Source organism: Micromys minutus (assembly GCF_963924665.1).
Source record: "Micromys minutus genome assembly, chromosome: 5".
Lineage (NCBI taxonomy): Eukaryota > Metazoa > Chordata > Mammalia > Rodentia > Muridae > Micromys > Micromys minutus.
The window spans coordinates 78,073,467-78,095,238 of NC_137974.1; the positions used below are offsets into that span (position 1 = coordinate 78,073,467).

General features: G+C 50.5%; 1 protein-coding gene across 1 annotated transcript in view; it reads left to right on the forward strand.

The window, feature by feature from the left end:
• The window catches only part of HS6ST1 (heparan sulfate 6-O-sulfotransferase 1), a 36,945-nt gene that overhangs the window by 12,062 nt on the left and 3,111 nt on the right, over positions 1 to 21,772 (forward strand). The gene's annotated exons all lie outside the window — the stretch shown is intronic.

Below are 21,772 nucleotides of genomic sequence, written 5' to 3' on the forward strand. Positions count from 1 at the left end.
ACCGTGTGTGGTCTTGGCTTAGTGCTGTGTGTGTAATAGGAGGAAGAGGTGAACTGTGAGTGACCCTATCCTTGGGATATGTCACAGGAACTTTGGCAGCTGGTGATACGAAGGGTTGCCACAGAGCGTGAGGTGATGATGCTCTACAGAGTGTGCACTTGATAGTGAGAAAGCGAGCCAGTGGCCATCCTTGAGGAGACAGATGCTGAGCGGTTACGTGTGGGGTCCTCTAGGTATCTATGTGCGGCTGCTACAGTCTTGCTGCAAGAGCTTAGCTGGAAAACCACTCGGAGTTGAGGGACTCATCATGGTCCCAAACTGGTCATCAGAAGATGTGCTAGCCCAGGGCCTTTCCAGAGGCCTGTGCTAACATCTGCTTCCAAGGCTGCACTCTACTTATCTAGCCTGAGTTTTTTCACTCAACCCACAAATGACGAAGCGCCTGTTCTTGGAACAGCAGCGAGGTCTGCCTTGATGACCTCATGGTCCTGTTCTCTTCCATTGTATGTAAGAGTTCAAGCTCTTAGAAGACTGGGTACGCTTTGGGGTGATGGGCATAGCCAGCAGAGTCCCCAAAGGGTGGCTGTACTAGACCTCCAGAGAAACAGAACCCACAGGACATAATGGGTTGGGATGCTCATGAGAACAGACTTGTGGGAAATTGCTCACATGACCATGGAAGCTGCCTTACTTCAAGGCACGTTCTCTGCAAGCTGGAAATCCAGGGAAACCATGGCTCGGTCCAAGGCTGAGGGCCTCTGAACCCGGCAGCCACTGATAACCCAAAGTGATGAAACCCAACAGTAGGAGGAGGGTACCTCCCAGATGCTGGAGAGCACGTACCCACCCTGCTGTACCATTTCCTTATGGGCAGACCCTGTGGCTCTTCATGTGGTACCTATCCACACTCAGGGAGAGAGCCTTACTTGGGCTACTGATTCCAGTGCCAGGCTTGCTTTTCCAGCCCTCTGGGAGTCCTGAGTGTAGGCAGGTGACACCTAAAGTTAGTCACTGAAGTACACTTTGACACAGTACCCAAGGCCAGATACCAGTGTCAAGTACCCCTTCTAAATGACTGGTATTTCCAGATGCCTGCTTGATGTCCCTAAAGAACAAGCTGGATATAGACTAGAGCCTAGGAGGCAGGATGTGTTGTTTGAGTGAGAAGTTAATAGTGCACACAGTGGAAAGCCTCTGGTTGGGTACCAGACACCTCTGCAGCGCCTTTCTTGATCCAGGGAGGGACTGAGACCCCCTAGGGAGTTACCATGCATTCCTAAGGAGCCACAGTGAGACACACCCCTCCCCCCAGAAGAGGATGTTAAGGATGCAGGCCTTCTCTGCTGGAGGTTCAGCGAGGAAGTAAGCACAAGGTCACACATTTTTCTAGTCTTGACTAAACGGACCTAGCCCTCTGCCTACCCACCAGCAGCACCCTCGACACCCCCCCACATACACACGCCCCACCCACACCCACCCCTACCCCACCCACCCCAACATCAGTGAGCTTGGGTCTTGCAGCACAATAGCTGACCACTGAGTGGCAAGATCCAGGAGCAAGGGCCCTTCCTCTTCTGCCCCTGAGGGAAGAATGCTAACCCAACGCAGGCCTGGCCAGAGCCTGGCGGGAGTCCTGCTATTCAGGGTCTGCACCCAACCCTATGTGCACGATGGTGCCTCCTTCCTTTGGCAGTGTGGACTGACTTTAAGGCATAGCAGAAGGCTCTTCTAACTGGTGTGTGTGTGTGTGTGTGTGTGTGTGTGTGTGTGTGTGTGTGTGTGTACGTGTACATATACACATGTGTACCCCACCTCTGGTTTCTACTGTTGGGGTGATTAGACCTGGGGCATGGGCATTTGCCTTTAATCTTTCAGGCCCAGACCTACACTTTTTGGACCCATGAGGTCCCAAAGAACTCTTGACTGCCTCATTCTGCTGTTCCTGTGAGCCAGTGTAGAAACAGACTTGCCAAACCTTGAGGACATACCAGTGATTCTCTGGGATCCTGCTGGGGACTGGTCTGTGGCAGCTGAGCCACAAGTCTCACCTGCACATATGTTCCCCGTACAAGGGATACGAAAGCAGAGGCCAGGAGGACAGGATGCCTGCTCTCAGCGCATGCCCTCGCCTAAATCCTTGGGTGTGTGCACGCCTACTAATACATCAGCTCATGTTTTGCAGCCAGTAGTCACGCAAACATTCCAGAGCGAGAATCCCATTTCTCCTTACAAGCACTTGGCACTCAGACATTTCCTCTTGGTTGGAATTCTTTCCCACCAGTGCCTGCTAAGAGCTGAGCAATTTTTCACTTGGTGGCTGGGCGGTTTCTGCAGCCTGGCCCTTCAGAAGCCTTCAGGATGACCACATTGTAGGATATGTTTCTGTCGCTGCGGGGGGGGGGAGGGTGGGAGGGTGGGCTGAAGCCTCAGGATGAAGTCCCCAGGCCATACAGAGAATGTTGCTGGTGTGTCTGTATTTGAAAACTTACCTGGTATAAGATGATGTGAGCCAAAGGCTCCCTCTTTTCCCATGTGCCCTCCTGGGAGATAGAGACTCATCTAAAAGGATAACAAACCTTGTGTCTTAGGTGAACTGTGTGTGCTATTCTCCTCACAGCCAGTGAGAAAGGACAGGGACCAACAACTGGGACAGACTGAAGAAAACACCGAGCCTCTGTTCCAACAGCCCAGAAGACAGGCCCAAGGTCCCACCTCTGGCTCCTACTATTGGGACAGCTGGAAGGCAGCTCTCAGCACAGGGACCTGGGGTGTGCATACGAGGAACAGGGTGAGACTGACAGTCTTAGGGTGCCTTTCTTCACCCGTGCTGGCCAGCCCCTCCTTTCCAGGTGTTACCCTGGCACAGAGCCATTACCAGTGGGACCCTGGGTGGAGAGTCACACGGAGTCAGTTGCCCTTCTTTCTCACCGGGGAGTGGCCGGCAGGAACAAACGGATGGGGGAGTGTGCAGTTATGTGTATGAGTGAGCATCCTGTGCAGCCTCTGCTCGGCCCCAGGGCTCTCCAGCCTCACCCCTCCTACCTACGTCAGAGAATGCGGGTGGGGAGCTAGCATAGACCACCAGGCAGGTCCCATGTGTCCTAGAAAGGAGTACCTCCTTTCCTGTGCTGCCCAGAGGGCTCCAGGAGACAAATCTGCCCAGGGTTGTCTGTGACCAGTTCTCACTGTGGATACCTGGTTTTGAGTTGTTCATACGTGTGTGTGTGTGTGTGTGTATACATATACATACATGTATACGTATAATATATACATGTCAACCACTTGGGCATCTTAGTAACTGTGCACACACACCATCCACCTCCATAGCATCTTCGACTTTCCCAAATGGAAACCTCATCTTCTTCAAACCCTAACTCTCCGGTCCTCTGCCTGGCCTCTAGCAACCACAATTTGACTGTCTCGAGCAACCTGTCTCCTCTGGACGCCTTCTATAAGTGGTAATACATGACATTTGTATTTTGGTGACTGGCTTTGCATAATGTCTTCAGAGATGATAACATGCTTTGTATATGTATGTGTTTGTGCATGTTCTCATATGTTTGGATGTGCAGGTGTGTGTGAGTGTGTAAGCCAGAGGCTGACAACAAGATTTCTTACTGAATAAGACATCAGGGGTTTTACTCAATCACCCTCCACTTCATAGCCTGAGGCGGGGTTTCTCACTGAACCCAGAGCCTGCTGATTGGCTAGTCCACCTGGCCAGCCTATCCTAGGGATCCCCAGTGTCTGTCTCCTGAGCCCCACAGTTACAGACACACTGCCGCCTGCCTAACTTTTTATGTGGTTGCTGGGAATCCGAACTCCAGGCTTCATGTTTGTGAGGCAAGCCTGCTATCCCCTGAGCTATCCCCAGGCCCCAAATTCCCTGTTTAAGGCTGAACAATACCCCGCTGTGCATGCATATATGCTCGTCTTGCTAGGTTGTCCCTCAGTAGTTATTTGGCTGCTTTTCCTTCTTGGGAACAATGCTGTTGTCCATGTGGGTGTGCAAACATCTCCTCGAACCTCTCTGCCTTTGGTTCTTGGATGGTGTGCATCCAAAAGGAGAATTCCAGGATTGCGTAGCAAATCTGTTTGTCCACAGCTCTTCATTATCTCCCCAACAGGAATGTGCAGGGTTCTAATTTGTCCTCTGACTCACCACCAGCTCTCATTTTCTAGCTGCTTCGTTTTGTGCTAACGGCTCCCCTTGCCCAGGCTAGACCACAATAGCTGTTCACAGCCCAATCCCACCATTGTTACTACTGCTTACAAGCATAGCACACTGTATAGCCTCTGACTCTGGGCTCAAGCAATCCTCTCTGCCTTAGCCTCCAGAGTAGCCAGGACTGTGGCTGTGTACCAGTAATACTTGGTTGGTTGGTTGGTTTTAAGAGCATTTGAAGCGGCACCTAATTGTGGTTTTGAGTATATGTCTATGCAGTCGTGTGTGTGTGTGTGTGTGTGTGTGTGTGTGTGTGTGTGTAAAGGCCAATGTCAAGTATCTCCTTCCATCTCTCTCCACTTTTCTATTTGTTTAGTTTTGCTGTTGTTTGTTTTTGCCTCTTTGTGACAGGGTGTCACTGTGTCCCTGGCTAGCCTGAAACCTGCTCAGGAGACCAGGCTGCCCTCCAACTCACAGAGATCTTCCTGCTTCCACTCCTGAGTCCTGGCATTAAAGTGGTGTACCACCACATCCAGCCCTCTCCTTATATTTTTGAGACAGGAATTCTCGGTGAACCTGGAGCTCACCCATTAGATGGACTATCTGGCCAGCAAGTTCCAGAGATTCCCCTGTCTCTGCTGCATACCCAGTGCTGTGGTTCCAGGCATGTGGTACCATGCCCTGCTTTTTATTGGAGATTGGAACTGGATCCTCTTTTGCGTGTGTCTTAAGCTTTGCCCACCGCCCCTTCTCGCTGGGGTTTGGGTTAGCAGTCCTGTCATGCACACTGGTGGTCAGCATCTTGTATACTTCTTAGCCATTTGCATATCTTTGGAGAAATGTCTGTTCAACTTCTTTACTCATTTTTCAATGGGTTGCTGTTTTATTAAGTCATAAGAGTTCTTTACATATGATGGATCTCTGGATATGGATCTTTCCAAATACAACATTTGCAAACATTTTCTCCTGTTCAGCAGATTGTCATTTCACTCTGATGACTTTGACTTAAAAGGTTTTTAATTACAATGAAGCCCCGTTAGTCTAAGTCCAACCTCATAAACTTCCTCCAATGTTCATTTAATTTTTAGCTCATTGATGACCCATTTAGCATTGGTTTTGATACATAAAAGAAGACAAAATTCTAAGGATTCAAGGTACAGACTAAGCACTTGCCTAGCCTATACCAGGCCCGGGTTCCAATCCCCAGCCCTACAAGGTGGGATGGAGTGGTGGCTTATAATTAAGGTTTCCTCTGCTGTGAAGAGATACCATGACCACAGCAACTCTAACTGGGGCTGGCTTATAGCTATCATCATGGTGGGAAACATGGTGGCACATAGGCAGACATAGTCCTAGAGAAGGAGCTGAGAGTTCTACATCTTATTCACCAGTGACAGGAGACTCTCAAGTCATAGCTCAAGTGTGTGTGAGATCACAAAGCCAGCATCCACAGTGACACACTTCCTCCAATAAGGGCACACTTTTAATAGTGCCACTCCCTACGGGCCAAGCATTCAAGCACTTGAGTTTGAATGGCCATACCTAGTCAAACCCCCACAGGCAATAGGTTTCAAATTCATTCTGTAGGAAATGGTGGTCTAGGTCTTCATCCGTTTCCCTAGGAATTATCTTAACATCTTTGTTGAATCATTGTGGGAGGCAGAATTTGTGTGTGTGTGTGTCTGTCTGCACACGTACATATTTGTGTGTCTGCGAAATATGTGCAAATATATATATATATATATATATGTATATATATATATATATATATAAGCATTTCTGTGTAACTCCTTGCTGTTCCCATCTCTGTGTGAGCGCCACAAGGTTTTAATTGCCACCGTTTTCTAGTTAAGTTTGTCCTTTAACTTTGCTCTTTATGACATACTTTGCTTATTTAAGATGTGACTCTAAGAGGAGCTCCGTATACACAGCAAGCATTTTGTAGTTCTGAGGGGTACAGTGATCTGCCGATCCACAGATCTGGTTGGGTCTTCTAATCCATCTGCGTAAGCGGCCTCTTCTGTCCGTGTTGGGTTTCACGACTGTCTGTCTGTCCTGCACTACAGCTCTCTGTATACAAATCTCCGGGCTCCTTGGTTAAGCTCGCTCTTGATGCAGCTGTAAAAGTAGTTGTTCCGTTCGCTTCCTTTTCAAATTGTTTATCACTAGTATATAAAACCAATTTTTAAATTTCTATCCTACCTACAACACTGCCAGATCCATCGGTTGTCATTTTCCTCCCATTATCTGGGGTCTTCTGTGTATAAAACAGTCCCTCTGCAAACATAACTCTACGCGTCTCTTCCCGTTTGGATGGCTTTTATTTCTTTTTCCTTGCCTATTTCTGGGATCATGTTGACTAGAGAGAGCAAGTGGGTGTCTTTGTTTTATTTCTGATGCCCCGGAGCCCTTTCCTTGTCTTGGTTGTCATCTCTGAAGCCTCAGAGACCTGGTTTAACAAGAGCCCTGTGCAGGGTGGCCAAGGGCTGTAGAGGCTCCTGAGTCCTGGGCTACTGACCTGGATACCACAGGGTCTCTAACCGAGCCTACAGCACTGCTCACAGCAGTTTCAGGACAGTCAGGAGTCAGTGCCTTCACACACTCAACAGCAGGCCACTCCCGTGTGTGTGGGAACCTCCACCAGCCCAGAGGACCCTAGAGACCCCTCAGAGGGATGATGGCCCCAGTACTTTGTCTAAGCCTCTGCACAGCTTCTTGTTGTCTTGCCCTTTGTGAGAAACTCTGTGTGTGCTTGCGTGTGGTGTGTGTGTATGTGTGTTGGTGTGTCGTTTGTCCATCTGTCTTTCTATCCGCATCTTTGTGTTGGCAGTCAGGCCAAGGCTAGTCACAATACGAAAAGGGTAAGTGTCAGGGAAGGGAATTTGACACCTAACCAGGGCCTGCTTTCTGCCTGTTCTGGTCTTCCCATTACCCAGACCCACCCTACATCACAGGATGCACACACCCAGAGGCTGTGACCTTAGGAGACTTGACCCTTGAACCGTCCCTCAGGGTACACCTCTCCCAGATTACTTATTTAATTTTACTTATTATCTAGTTCCTTCTCTGCTGCTCCGACCGGGGCCTCCCTACCCCCCACCCAGTTCGAGCTGAAGACAGTCACTGCCCGGGATGTATTTGCTCTCAGCTTTAGGGAGTGGCTTTGGGATTGTGGGCCAGTGGGCTTCATGCCAAGCCTCACCTCAGAGGCTTAGCTGAGGCCTCATCATTCCACCCAGGCCCCATGGGACCAGACTAGTAGAGAAACAAAGCAGGAAAGAAAGAAAAGAAAACAGCACAGCTCTCTCTGCCTGGTGTGTATAGGGCCCTCAAGCAGGCCCTGGCTAAGAGCAGGCACCCCCTTAGAAGATAGGTGTGGGGTGGCGCGTGTGGCCTATGCTGGCTTCTGAAGAGCGTGGTGAGGTGTGTGCTTTGGCACATGTGTGCAGTGCTGGGGTGGGCCCCCATGGAGGCTGTGCAGAGGTGTGCAGCTGCAGCTGTGACAAGGACTCCAGGTGCTCCCTGGGCGATCTGTAGGGCCCTGTTTTTTGTTTTGTTTTGTTTTGTTTTTTTTAAAGAGAGAAGCGGGTGTTGGGGGGAGAACATTTGCAAACAGTGTGCTCACTGTGCAGGAAAGAGACTCCAGAGTTGTTCTTTGCTCTCTATACATGCACCATGGTGCGCGCACACACACACACACACCACACAAAAATGCACACTCTAATACTACTATAGATTTAATTAAAAGGAAAAATAACATGAGCTTTAGTGGTGCTCCAGTAACAGAGCTGGGACCTGCCTTCAGAGCCTCTCAGAGTGCTGTCAGGGCCAAGGCTGAGGCAGCCTTTCTGCAAAGGGGCATGTGACCTCACTGTCACCTATACCCAATCCAAGGTGCCAAAGGGTCTCTCTGTTCCCAGGGGCACACCCTTTGCACATGAGACAGGCCCCCACCTTGAAAGTCTAAGGAGACAAACTAGTGGCAGACACAGTGGGACCATGTGGTCACAGCATCCGTGGGAACTCTTGAGTTCTAGCTCTGCGCTCTTGCTGTATAACTCGGACACTGGATGTCCCACACTCTGCAATCCAGGGCTTGTGGTGCCCTGTGCTGTGAGTGGATTCTCTCCCCTTCTCCGGACCTCACACCTCTCTGCACAGCCTAGGGACTCGGCTCTCGGGGTCTAGGGGTGCACACGTCTGACTCTCAGCGCCTGTCTCCTTCCCTCCAGGAAGCATGGGAACACTCTGTAGCTGCTGGCGGGCATCACGTGCTGGTGATGTTCCCCATCACCAGAGGAACAGTAGTGACAGGCTTTCAGCTGCAGGCTGCCCTCAGCTTCACCCTCCTGTCTCAGGCCTCTCCTGGGTGAGTCAAGCCTTGTTTCCACTGGGGGCCTGTCAGCTGACACCACACCACATGCTCCTCCCACTGCCTCCCATTCCAGCAGGCCATAGTGCCTTTGGCCCATTGGATCCCAGTCTGGGGTCTGGGGTCTAGCCTCCTCTACTTGCTTGTCCTTCCCTATACCTGACAGGATAGCCAGCCCCCCCCCCCTTAGCCCTCACTGCATATTAACACAACCCTGGGCCTCAGTCTGCCCATTCAACAACTCTTAGCATCCCACCCAAAGTGAACTCTCATGGCTAACTACCAGAAAGTGTGCTCCCAGGCTGCTGGAAGGGAAGGCCTTTTTTTTTCTGGATGAGCCTCAAACCCTGGCGTCTCTACCCTGGTGGGTGTGGTTGTACCCACCCCTGACCGGAGTGTCTGGAGGACATATGGGCCAGAAGCTGACACTTTCTGCCATTTCAGAAACCCTACTGCTCCCAGCCAGAGCAGGTCAAAGCCATGGGGGCCCAGAGCCATCAAGTCTGTGCCTGTCCAGGCCAGCCTGGATGATCCTCTAGATCCTCTTGGCCTGGTTTTAGTGCCGGAGGAGGGCCTAGGGCACTGTCTGGGCTAAGTCCCTATTGTACTTGCTCTGCCTCCCACTTCCCTGTTCTAGCTGCTCCCTGTTAACCCTTTCCTTGCGGGGACCGACCCAGCCTAGGATAAGCCTGACTTCTCAATACTGTAAGGCCATCTGGGCTACACATCCTCCCCGGGGTTTAGAAACTTCGGAGAGGACTTTGTGGTACTGCCCAGGCCAGAGTTGGGCAGGGAGGAACTCTGGGAACACCTTAGAAGCCAGCTAAGTATGTCCTCAGAAGTAACCATGGGCATGCAGGCAGGCTTCCAGGCCCTGTCCCTTGTCCATCTCCAGCCCTCCCACAGAAACAGACGAAGGCAGCAGAGGATTGGAAAGGCCCAGCCTTGCCCATATGCACATCCTTAAACACCCTGCCATGGGCTAGTGAGAAGGTTCACTGGGACATAGTGCTGGCTGGGAAGCCTGATGGTTTGACTCTGGTTCCTGGGACCCAACATTGTGGAAGGAGAGAACTGACTGCCCTCTGACACGCACACACATGCTTAGTCCACATACATGAATAAACTCGCTGTAGGCAGCACTGCTCCTTAGAGAGGTATATTCTCCTCTAGGCAGGGTACTAGCCCCTGGAGGCCCCAAGGCCCCAATGTCACAGCCAGAGCCTCCCTGAGGGTATTGAACTGGGCCCTGACTGACGCACTGCTGAGCTCACTGGTGCCCAGGAGGCCAGGCCAGTACAAGGAGGAGATGGGTAAGGAGGCCACTGCCCACCCACTGCCATCTCCAGCCTCTAGGACAAAGTCTCTGTGAACACAGACACAGCTTAGCAGCTAGGACCCAAGGCAAAGACTGCTGGGAGTAAAGTTGTCCGCCTTATAGTAGGTCTTCTTCCTGCTGCCCTATGTGCTGTGTGCACATAGGAGAGACCCTGGACAGTGGTGCCCCTGAATCCTGTATCACCTCACATCAGCAGGGAAATAATGTGGGAGGCGTGGTTGTATTTGAGGAATTCTCATATGATGGGGATTCTGTATTTCTACTTTCCTGGGGACTTCAAACTTAAGAGGCATTCCATTTTAGCAAATGTTCCTGAATCCCTATTGAGGTCTATAATCTGCAAAATGCAGAGCCCACCACGGGGAGTTTTTCTTTTCTTTTCTTTTCTTTTTTTTTTTAACGATGGATCATCTCGCATACCTGGTGATCCGTATCTTGATTGTCAAGTTGTTGATTTAGAATCGCCATGGAAACAAGCTGTTGTGCGAGTCTGTGGGGAGTGTCTGGATTAGGTGCTAGGCGCGTTGAGGTGGGAAAGATAACCTGCTCCTGGTGGTTGGCACCATTCCGTAGGCCCAGGTCCTAGAGTGACGGACAGGACAAAGGAAGCCAAGCAGTGACCATCTCTGCTCCCTGACTTCGGGTGAGACGTGACGTGCTTCACACTCTTGCTGCCCTGCCTTCGTCTCCATGATGGACTGACTACACCTTCAGACTGTTAGCCTGAATAAACCCTCCTTCCTTAAGTTGCTTTTGTTGAGCATTTAACATAGCAACAAAAAAGTAACCAGTGCGCCTGTCAGGACCTGACCCAGCCACATTATGTTCTCTTGAAGATGAGTAGTTCTGTTCCAGATGCTTGACATCTGAGCTGTCCTCTCGTGGTTTGTCTGAGCTTCAACATTACACTTCTGTTGGCTTTGGGATATGCCCCAAAGAGCATTGGCATCTCCTTTCCTGTCCAGTAGGCAGCACCCAAACATTGGGTAATCTATTCTTTTAAATGTCAGTAGAAATAAGTTGGCATTTTTGTAGGAATTTTCCCCTGCATTTTTTTTTTTTTTAATTTGGAAAAATACCAAATCAGAAGGAGATGGCTTAATGGGTAACGTGCTTATAGCGCAGACTCAGGATGAGTGGGTTCTGGCCTTCAGTGTCCAAGTAGGAAGCTGGGCATGGTAGCATAGGCCTGCAACCCCAGCACAGGGAGCGCCAAGGCAGAAGGATCCCTGGGGCTTATTGGCCAGCTAGTCTCGCTACACTGGTAAGCTCCAAGTTCAGTGAAAAACCCTGCCTCAAAACATAAAGGAAAGAGAAAGACACCTAGTGCTGACCTGTGCTTTTCACAGATGCGCACACAGTCAGATCTTCACACAGCTGAGATGACAGTGAGCCCTCACCAAACCATCGGTTTTGTGCTCGTGTATGAAAACTCACTCATGGGGCTGGGGGGATGGCTCAGCTGTTCTTCCAGAGGACCTGAGTTCGATTCCCAGCAATCACATGGCAGCTCACAACTATCTATGACTTCAGTTCCAGGGGATCCAGCACCCTTACAGAGACATGCATTCAGGTAAAACACCAATGCATGTAAAATAAATACATTATATTTAAAAAATCAATTTCTAGATAGACACATGAATTTATAGATTAAAGTGTACATATAGGTGTGCACACGTGTGTGTGTTTGTGTGTGTGTGTGTGTGTGTCAGAGAACAACTTTCTGGAGTCACTTTAGATTGTATACTTTTTTTTTGTTTTGTTTTATTTCTTTAGTTATTAAGAACAATGGAAAAATACAAGGAAAGCAGAAAAAATAAAATCTCCCCGGGCACTAGAGACAGAGGCCCCAGCCTATGCCTCCCATCAGCCATGTAATCTCTAGGTACAGTTTGTCACTGGCTTTGGCTTGTAAGTCCTGTGCACTTTCAGTCCTGGCAGGGATGTTCCTGTTAAGCTGTGGCACACTGCATGTCACTTTGTGGGGTTCTGGCTGTGTATACGGAGCAACGTGCCTGGCACAGATAACCAGAGCTGGACACTGCCTGGCTAGCGGCTGAACAGATGGGAACTGGTTATGGGTGCCTTGGCCCAGCCAAGTACATATACCACACACACTGGCAGAGCCCACGTGCCCTCAGAGGCCTCTATTTCCCCTTTGGCCTGGTATTCATGGGGGAAGAGGGTAGAAGCCAGTTGCAGGATGTGAGAAAGAACAAAATGAGCTCTAAGCACCCACCCCCCTCAGAGGCGAGGAGGTCAAAAGAGCCAGTTGCCCATCCCTCCCGGTCCCCAGGTCTCAGACTGAGTGAGCAGCTCCGTGCCCACCCCCTTCCTGCACACACCCAGCAAAGAAACAGAGTTCTGTCCCCTTCCCTTGACCTCAGAGTATGAGTGTGTGTGTGCATGCAATGTGCATAAGCCACATCTTGCCTGCCCTGCATCAGGAGCCAAAAAGTACCAGGCAGGTGGGTGTAAAATATGAATGAGTTACAGCAGGCCTCTCCTACTCCCCTCTTCCCTGGCCTGGGGCCCGAAGCAGCCTCTTCTCACTAGAGAGTCCCACTCACTGGAGCCCTGCCTAGATGCTTCAGACAGATGCCAGGACAAGGCCCCACCTACCTGCTTAGGGTGATTTCAGGAAAGCCGTGCAGCAAGACTGGCAGGGCACAGAAAATGAGAACCCCTGAACCTAACCACCCCTCTCCTCTTCCCTCAAGAGAGCTGGTAGCTCTCACAGAGTTAACTTTATGGTCTGTCCTGCTTGAAGGCATTGATAGCATCTCTTCCAGCAGCCTCTCCTGGGCAAGGCTCTCCCAGAACCTCCCCTGAGCCAGCCATACTGACAGAAGCCAGGTTAAAAGTATTCATGGGCCTGGTATCCCAGCCCCAGCCCAGTCCTCTGAGCCCCAGTAGGGAGCTTGGGATAGTGAAGGGTTGAGGTTGGTCCAGCGGGCAACCAGGAAGTGTGCTGTGCAGAAGGGACATCACCTGTGCCTTCCCAGTCAGCACACAAACTGGGCCTGGGGCAGCTCTGAACTCTGCTGGGCTTTGTCTGAGCCTCATGGGATCTGCATGGCTCTAGGAACTTTGCAATAGTTTGCACTTCCCCGAGGGTGGGACCACGATTCCCTGCCTTGTCCTAGGGAGAAGGGACTTTGGGGATCTTTGTGCTGCAGCCCAGATGCCCACACAATAGCTCAGTTTCTCTGTGGGTGCGGCTCTCTGGCAGTGAGGCTTCTTGGTAAAGCAGCCAGCTTCATTTATAAAGTGAGCAAAGATTTTCACACTCCCACTAAGCCACTAGGTGCAGCCAGCGGGGTGTGTGGGGGGGGAGATCAGGGTTTCCTATAGCTCAACCAGTAATGATGCACTTTCTCACTTTGGTTGTCTTAAGTAGTTTGGTGTCTTGAAACAAGAATGAGAGATTTCATTTTGTTCATGACAGGGCCCTATCCTGTCCTTTCTTCCTTGTCCTTGTCATGGAAATGATACTCCATTACTCCTATGTTTTAGGAAAGGGCAGCACTCCTTAAGGCTGAGTGAGGCCTCCCGCCCCAGGACTCAGCCACGCCTGGCTAGCCGGCCAATGAGCTTCTTCAAAGGGTCACCTGTCTCTGCCTCCCATATCACTGGGGGGGGGGTGTTAAGATTATGTGTTTCCCTAGCCCCCATCTCCCACCCCCAACTCCCAAACCAGTGGTGTTCTTTAATAGATACCGCTCCACCAAATATTCGTAGTCCTGGAAGTAGATATTTTTTGTCAGCCTCTTTAACAGATGCAGAGCCGGGTGGCTGAATGACCATCCTGTCCACCCGTCCATCCGCCGTTGCTGGCCCATTTCCCAGTCAGTGCTAGGGGTTGGGGACAGTGGGTGTAGAGTCTTGAACGCTAGGGCAGGAATGAGTACCCCATTCCCATGCACCCTACAGAGAAAGGCCAGCCACTGGGTGGGTGGCTGTCATGGACAGGATTTGTCAGCTACTTTCTTCATCGCTGCAACAAAATATCTGACTAGAGAAACTTCAGGAAGGCGGGTGCTTTGGCTCACAGTTGAATCAAGCAGGACACAGTGGGAGGAGCTGGAGGCAGCTGGTCCCATTGCAACTACAGAGAGATGGGTGTTGACGCTCATCTCGGATGAGCTCCCCGAGCTGCTTCTGACTCCGTTCAGGCTAGTCTCCTCACCTCAGCTAACCCACACGGTGAGACATTTATCTCCTTTTTGATTCTACATCCCATCAAGTTGACATTAATAAGCATCATACCTGTTGTGGTTAGAGGTGAGGAGGGTGACTTGGATGGGCTCTGCTGTCCTGCAGGTATGCAGTATCCAGACACAGTCCCTCGGCCTGGCAGCCACTTTCCACAGGCTACTGGCACTCCTCCGTATGCTACCCACACCTGAATGAACGCTACCTGGGCATTCTTTTCTTCCAAGAACTTCTAATAGCCAGGGCCTGGTCCCTGCTCAGAAGCGAGACCAGCATAGGACCGGCAGGAACTAGGTACTGGATAATAGAGCAAGATCAACCACAACCCACCCTGCCACCCAGTGACCTACCTGGTAAGCAGCTTGATTGTGATTCCAAAGCTGAGCAGAGGCCCTGGGAGGCCTCAGTACAGAGGTGCCTAGTACCAAGGAAGGCAGACCCTATGCCTTGTTGGTCTGTGCCAGCCAAGGCTTGTTGGCCCCACTGGGTCTGCCCACCCAGAAAAAAGCAGGTTGGAGAAGTCACTTCAGGTCTGCCTTGGTCTTTCTGCCCCTCTATACCATGGTCATGGGCTAAAGGGTTTTGGGCCTTCACCAAATATACGGGCCAATGGCCACAGTGAAGAGGGATGGAGCCCCAGGTAACTCGGGTCACACATCACCCTAGCTCCAGGAAATAGGATCAGCCTCACCCCAGAACCTGTAGCAAGGTCACAGCAAAACTTGAAGGACCACAGCTTTCTGCAGACAAGGGAGGCCCCATGTACTCACATTAAGAGACAGAGAGCTGGAAATGGCTTCAGTGTCACACAAACAGGAGGTCTGGGTCTGAATCCCCAGAACCAGCACTCGAACCAGATGTATAGTGTGAGCATCTAGGATCCTGGAAAACTGCCGGTGGAAATCTGTGATTTCTACAGAGACAGGAGGGTCCTTGGAATCCAGCAGGCTAGCTAGTTTAACACAGGTATCAGAGGGTGATAAGAAAGTCGGACTTTGAAGGCCAAGAACCTACACCTGAGACTGTCCTCTGACTCCCATATATGTACCATGGCACATATGTATGTGGGCACGCTTGTGTGTATGCACACAAAAGACAGAAGCATAGAAAACTAGTTCCCTAGAAAGGACCTGCACTGGTCCTGGGCCTCATCGGTCTGCCCAACCCAAGCAGGACATTTGGGACATACTACCCACCGCCCACGCTGCTTGGAGCCACACGGTGCCTACCGCCTCACACCTGTGTGAGAAAATAGTGTGGACCAAGTTCAAATGAGCATGCTCTGCTTTCTGAGCCCACGTCCCCGAGAGAGTGGCCCCGGGACCCGAGTCCAGTGAGTGGGTTAACTGGAACAAGCAGTGGGTACCCTCTCAGTATGAGTTTTGGGGGGATGCTTGAGACCAGAAATGGGTTTGATGATACACATGTTCAGACACCCAGAACAGTACAGGAGTCCACTTGACCGGAGCACCAATGGCCAAAGAAGGGGATGGAAGGTCTAGCTGCATCACCGTGTCCTGGCTCTAGCCCAGGAAAGGCACCGCCTCTCTGAGGTGTAGACACTGGCATGTCTGGGGCTTGTAAGGCAGGGGAGAGCTCAGTGCACAGGCTGGGTGAGCACCTTCTGTGTACAAGGTAGATGGCAGTGACCTGGAGCCAAGTGTGGCTGGGGACAAATTAGGAAGACTCAAGGGGAAACCCTGGAGATGGGGTAGAGGCCCCAAAGCATGCCTGAGCTGTGTGCTTAGCCATAGAAGTCTGCAGGAAGGCCCAAGCCAGGCACCCTGCCTCTTGGCAGGAAGGCCAAGGCCGAGCAGGAAAGACGGTTGTGGACCTGGCTGAGAGAGACCAGTACTCAGGATGAGGTTGCTAGGCTGTCTCCGGAGTGGCCACAGGGCTGAGCACAGGACAGATCGCTGCCCGTGTCCAGCTTGATTCAGGCCAGTTTTTCTGTAGGTGAGGGCATTCTGTACCCCGCCAGTTGTCAGCCTATGAAGTGGGGTTCTTAGCAGCGTGTCTGATTTGCCATTTCCATGTGCATCTTTCCCAGAGACTCAGGGCATGCCTTTAGAGAGCTGCTTCTGCAGCAGAGGGTGCCTCTGAGTCCAGGGAGCAGGCGAGGGATCCCCAGGACTTTATTAAGAGGTTAGATGCCTCTTGACACAGACAGGAGCACCTGTGCCCTGGCCAGGAGTCCACCCTGCTGGCTGGTCACAGGCGTGAGGCTCAGGACACTCAACAGCCAGCCCTTGCACAGTTCTGGTTGTGAATATGGCCACTAAAGGCCACCACTTTAGAGACCTGCACCAAGCATCTTTTTCTAACAAGAATCTATTAGGATTCCTGCCCCTGACTATCTACCCTTAGAGTCTAGGATGGAATGGGGGGTAGGTGATGAAGCAGGGGGAACCTGTCCAAGAGCTCACAGTATGGCAGAGGTGTCCAAGCTGTAAGCTCTGGCCCCTAGGGCAATGCCAATTTTTGTTTAAAGTCACTCACCTGGGATGCAGCATTTTCCTCTCAGGATTGGCTCAGTCTCCTTCATGAGGACCTCTCTGGCTTATAACTGACATATCTTAGCAGAAATGACCTGTGATGGTTTTGCTTGTTGGTGGTGGTGGTGGTTGGGTCTGCTCAGAGCTGAATTACACTACCCCAGACTATGAACTGGACAACTATCAAGAAGTTGTCCAAGGGGCAGAGAGATGGCTCAGTGGTTAAGAGCACTGACTGCTCTTCCAGAGGTCCTGAGTTCAAATCCCAGCAACTACATGGTGGCTCGCAACCATCTGTAATGGGATCTGATATCCTCTTTTGGTCTGCAGATAGCTACACTGTACTCACATACATAAAATAAATAATTTTTTTAAAAAGAAGTTTTCCAGGCACACACTAAATGGACATGTTTGCCTGGCCTTCGGACTCACCAGATTAATAAATGTGACTATTATTGATACCCTGATACCCCCTGGACCCTGTAGCCCTGAACCCAAGAGCCTACCCTCACATTGTATAAGGTCCTCCATGTGGGGGCCTAAGCAGATGGATTAGGTCAGAGACAAAGACAGGGTAGAAGCTTATATCCCTCCCTTTGAAAAGGGGCCAGACACAGGCCAGAAAGAGTACAGCCGTGGAGACACCAGAGACCCATGTTCTTCCTCCTGCCTTTACTTGGCCAGAAAATGGAGCTTCTGCTTGCAGACCCCAGTTGACTGCAGATTCTCCCTCAGCAGCCACAGCCACACTCCAGCCAGCCAGGGTAGAAGAGGACAAAGAGTGTCCCCAGGGACATCGTGATGTCCAGGCTTAGTCACCCAACCACACTTAGCTGCACATCACCTTCTGGGCTTCTTCCCCCTCGGATGCTATCATCTTGAAGGGTAACTTCTCTCTCCCCATTGCCTTTTGTGCTGTGTGTAAGAAGTGAGCTTAGGCCAGAGCTCTTTCAGGGTCCAAGTGATTGATGCTGGGCTAACTGCTTACAACTCAGGGTAGCTGTTTCCTGTTTCTTCAGCTAGCTGCATCAGCAGATGGCAGAGGGCCATCAAGGGCTCAGCTCTACTCACTCCAACCCAAGAAAGGGTTCCATTCCACTGTTCCACAAGGGCTGTTTGCTCTGGGCATCTGAAGGCCAAAGGAGCTCAAAGGAAGGAGCTCTTAGGAAGGCTGTGAGCAGGGTCTGCCTGTTCCTCTGCCTACAGAGCTCCTGACCCCTGATGTCATGGGGCCTGGAATTGAACCTGGGCATTTTTGGAAACAGATTCAGTGACTCAACAGAAATTGCCACTTTATTTTGGGTATTAGCAGAGGGGTGGCCTTAAACCAGCATCTCCTATGCAGCATTTGGAGAGAAGCACACACACACACACACACACACACACACACACACACACACACACACACACACACTACTTCCAGCTACTAACAAGCAGCTAAAACTTGATGGGCTGGGAGCCCCACAGGTACCAGGAAGGGCTGCTTGTCCCTGCATACAGTGTCAGGAGGCGGATGAGAGCCAGGTCCTGGGAAACTGCTCACTCGAGTAGACGGTACTATATCATTTGCTTGATAACTGAATTGTACCAGTCCTGGTGGCACATGCCTAGAATCTTAACACTCAGAAGCTGAGGCAGGAGGACTGCTGAGACTTGATGGCCAGCCTGGGCTGATCAGGATGACACAGCTGATCTGGTGCTGTTTTTTGTTTTAAGTCTGTCTTTGTCTCAGGGTCTGAGTTCTAGGACCCATGGCTGAAATCTTGACCATTGCACCTCTGGCTAGTCTTACCCAGAGGCTTAGCAGCAAATGTCTTTACCCACTAAGCCATCTTGCCCAGCCCCCTCCTGTGAGTTTTAACTTACTTAAGAGGCTACAAAAGGCAGTGGTGCCTTCCTTGTCCTGAAGGTACATGATTGGGAGATCCACCAAACCAGTGTGCATACACACACACACAAACACACAGTTAAGATGACTGAACATCTCAGAAAAAGATTAAGCTAGCCATAACTAGATAATTAAGTTAGCCAGACCTGATGGTACATGCCATGAACCCCAGCATTCCGTAGGCAGGCAAACTGCTGTGAGTTGGAGGCCAGCCTGGTCAGTATAAGCGAATTCCAGGCCAGTTAGGCTACTTAAGTAAGTAAGGCGACTGACAAGAAGACCCAGTCTTTAAAAGATCTAAGTGATAGATCCAGATATGCCTGAGCTAATGGCAAACTTCCGTCTGCAGGACCGGAATTTTCCATTATTAGACAGTCCTCTGAGGTCTGCTTTGCTTGTGAGTTTTATCCTTGAGGCCATTCCTGACCCAGCCTCTTCTTTCTCACTTCCTCCTTGATCCCTCTCCCCCCACTCCATAGCGTGTGCAGGTCTTGGGGTGTTCTCACCTGTGTGGGTACATATGGAGGCCAGAGTCGGACACCAAAGCTGTCTTCTGTCATGGTCCAGCTCATGTTTAGAGATAGGGCCTCTCACTGAACCAGCTAGACTGGCTGGGATCGACCCATCCCCCTCCCGTTCCCCTCAAATGCTGGGATTGTGGTGTATGCTACCATGCTCAGCCTTGATGTGGGTGCTAGGACCCAGACTTGAATCCTTGTGATTGTCCAGCAAACAGTTCACTCTCTGAACCCCTCCCAGTCCCTCCTGGGCCACCTACAAATGAGGAAGACACTCTGTGGTCTGGCCTTGCCTTGGCCTCCCCCACTGTCCCTCCTGATGTCAAAACTGTATGGTCTCATTCTGCTAAGAAGACTCTCCGCCCTATCCTATTTGGGAGTGCTGCCCACAACCCCAGTGACCCCCCCTCCCACCCCCAATCAGGGCTGGCACCCCCATATCCTTGTTCCCACCTGTCCATGCTAGAGAACTCATAAGTATTAGTTAGGAGCCAGTGTTTCTCCCGAGTCCTTGACGACCAGTCTGTGGACAGGTGTTAACATGGCTGTTGTCAGAAAGGCTGAGTACTACCATTTCATGTCCATCACATGAGTATTTCTGTAGAGGTTTGGGAACAGCCTTCATGCAGCAGATCTGACCCCAGAGTCTATTAAGGGAGCTCAACCTTCCCCAGTGAGAAATTCTGTCCTCTGGAGATAAAGGGCAGAAACCCTAATTGGCATGCACTTGTAGGCTCTAGCTGTTGCTTCAAGAGACACGGCCTCCATCAGAAGTATTTCATAGCGTCAGCAGAGGTGGGCATTGTCATTATTTTATATAAATGACCATTCCAGAGTGATCCTTCATGATTTTCCCAGAGGTGATTTTTTTCCCCCTCCGGATCTGAGTTTATAGAAGCTGCGACTTGCAGGTTTGTAGTTTGAAGAACTTGATGTCTCAGCAGGCCTGGGTGGTGGTCACTGCTCGTCAGAGAAGAGCAGACATATACCTCTTCCAGAAAAAAGGAATGGGCAAGCAGGTTCACTCAAGCAGAGATCGGCAGGCTGGGTTAGCCCTGTCGTCTCAGATCAGAGGCAGAGGCTCCAGGCTCTGTGTTCTTACTCCTGTGTCCCTAATCTTTCCTAAGTCAGTCCATTAATCGTGCCAATTAATGTGGAAGCTTACTATTTCTGTTTCCCCTTCAAGCTCCGCATCAGCCATCACCCACCAGATGCCAGGTGGCAATGTGGGGGCTGGAGGAGGTGCCCTCAGCTCCCCTACCCCTTGGCCCAGATTCCTCACCTCTCCGGTTGACATTAGCACTGAATGTACTTTGTAGAATGGTTCCGCCCAGCATGGTGTGGGTGGAGCTACAAAGGAAGAAAGAAAGTCTTATAGTCTCCTTGCCCTCTCCTTGACTCTCACCTACACACACACACACACACACACACACACACACACACACACACACCATGACTCTGGGCACCATCAGATGCCTAGAATTGCCTAGACAGGCTGAAACAGACCAACTTTCCCAGAATTACAAGCAGATAAGAAGTGGGGCGTGGCCTGGAGACATCACTTGAAGCCCTCAGCTGCAGAGGTGCTATCCCAAGGAGTCTCCACCTGATGTGGATGCTGGGAACAAAGTCCTAGTCTGGAAGAGCAGTGCATACTTATAACCACTGAGCCATCTCTCCAACCCCTGTCTCCTTTTGTCAAAAAGATTGTATTTATGTGTGGGTGCCTGGTAATGCCAGAAGAAGGTGTTGGAGTGCCTGGAGCCAGAGTTATAGATGGTTGTGAGCCAGGACGTGAGTGTTGAGAACTGATCAAGTCCTTTGCAAGAACAGCAAGTATTCCTAATCATTGAGCCGTCTTGCTCGCCCCTAAGAACTTGTATCATGTCTATGAAAGACAACTAACTCACAGCACTGAAGACCTATATCCTTGCTGTCCTAAGCCCATCCCAAAGAATTGGTGTCCTGGGGGACTCACCCTCAGAACACACTAGCTCTAGCCTCTGTCTTGAATTTCCAGCTATACTATCTCAATACAATGAAATTATCAATGGCTTCAACATAAACTTCTATGACTGTAGTTTCTTGGGGTTTTCTTTTGGTGTGTGTGTATGTGTGTGTGAGCTCGTCTGCACATGTGTCAGTATGTATGTGTATCTGTGTGTGAGTAACTGAGAAAGCAAGAAAAGTACCTCAGATCTCCTAGAATTGGAGTTACGGGCAGTTGTGAGCCACCTAAGTACTGGGTACAGACCTTTGACCTCTTGAAGGACAGCAAATGTTTTTTAACCACTGATCATCTCTCTAACACCAGTTCTTACTTCTGAAAACTTGATAAATGTTATTATTATCATCATTATTATCATTACTATTATTATTGTTGTTGTATCTGTGGCAAAACCTGGCTTCTGAGCCCAGTCTGTCTGTTCAATAAACCAGGTGACCACACAGATAGAAGACATAGTATTTTATAGGACCGTAGATAGTATGGTGGGACTTTTTAATGTACCTGGCCTGTTGCTGAAGTCGGGGTGCCATGAACCATGAGATGGGGCATAGCAGATGCTTGACGTGAGGGAGCTTAGACCTGGGGGCTGCTGGCTCTCAGCCGCACAGAGCTCACCCCAGGAGGAAGGCAGCCCTGTTGAGATGTCTGACCCTAGACTTACCATTAGTTCAGTACTGATGGGCATCTGACACCAGGAACACAAAATGCTTCCGAAGGTCAAAGGCAACCACACAACATGTCAGCAAGGTGTATAGGTCCCAGGCATAAGGCC